This window comes from Atta colombica, unplaced genomic scaffold (assembly GCF_001594045.1).
Source record: "Atta colombica isolate Treedump-2 unplaced genomic scaffold, Acol1.0 scaffold155, whole genome shotgun sequence".
Lineage (NCBI taxonomy): Eukaryota > Metazoa > Arthropoda > Insecta > Hymenoptera > Formicidae > Atta > Atta colombica.
The window spans coordinates 2,082,096-2,082,350 of NW_017259245.1; positions in this window are offsets into that span (position 1 = coordinate 2,082,096).

The window sequence follows — 255 nt, forward strand, 5'->3', positions numbered from 1 at the left end:
TATACATATTGTATAACGTAACATATATATATATATATATATAAATATTATGAAAATCTGCACTGGCCGTGTATTATATAGGGACAAATTGGAATGCAGTCTTTTTGTACATTACATGACGTCGCTTCGTAAGAACGCGTCAATGGAACCGACGCGTCTTTTTAAAATGCATCGATTTCCTTAGCATATGAGGAGAACTGGCAACTTCGATGATTATGTATGTACATATTTAAAAACATCGATATTTGAACCACT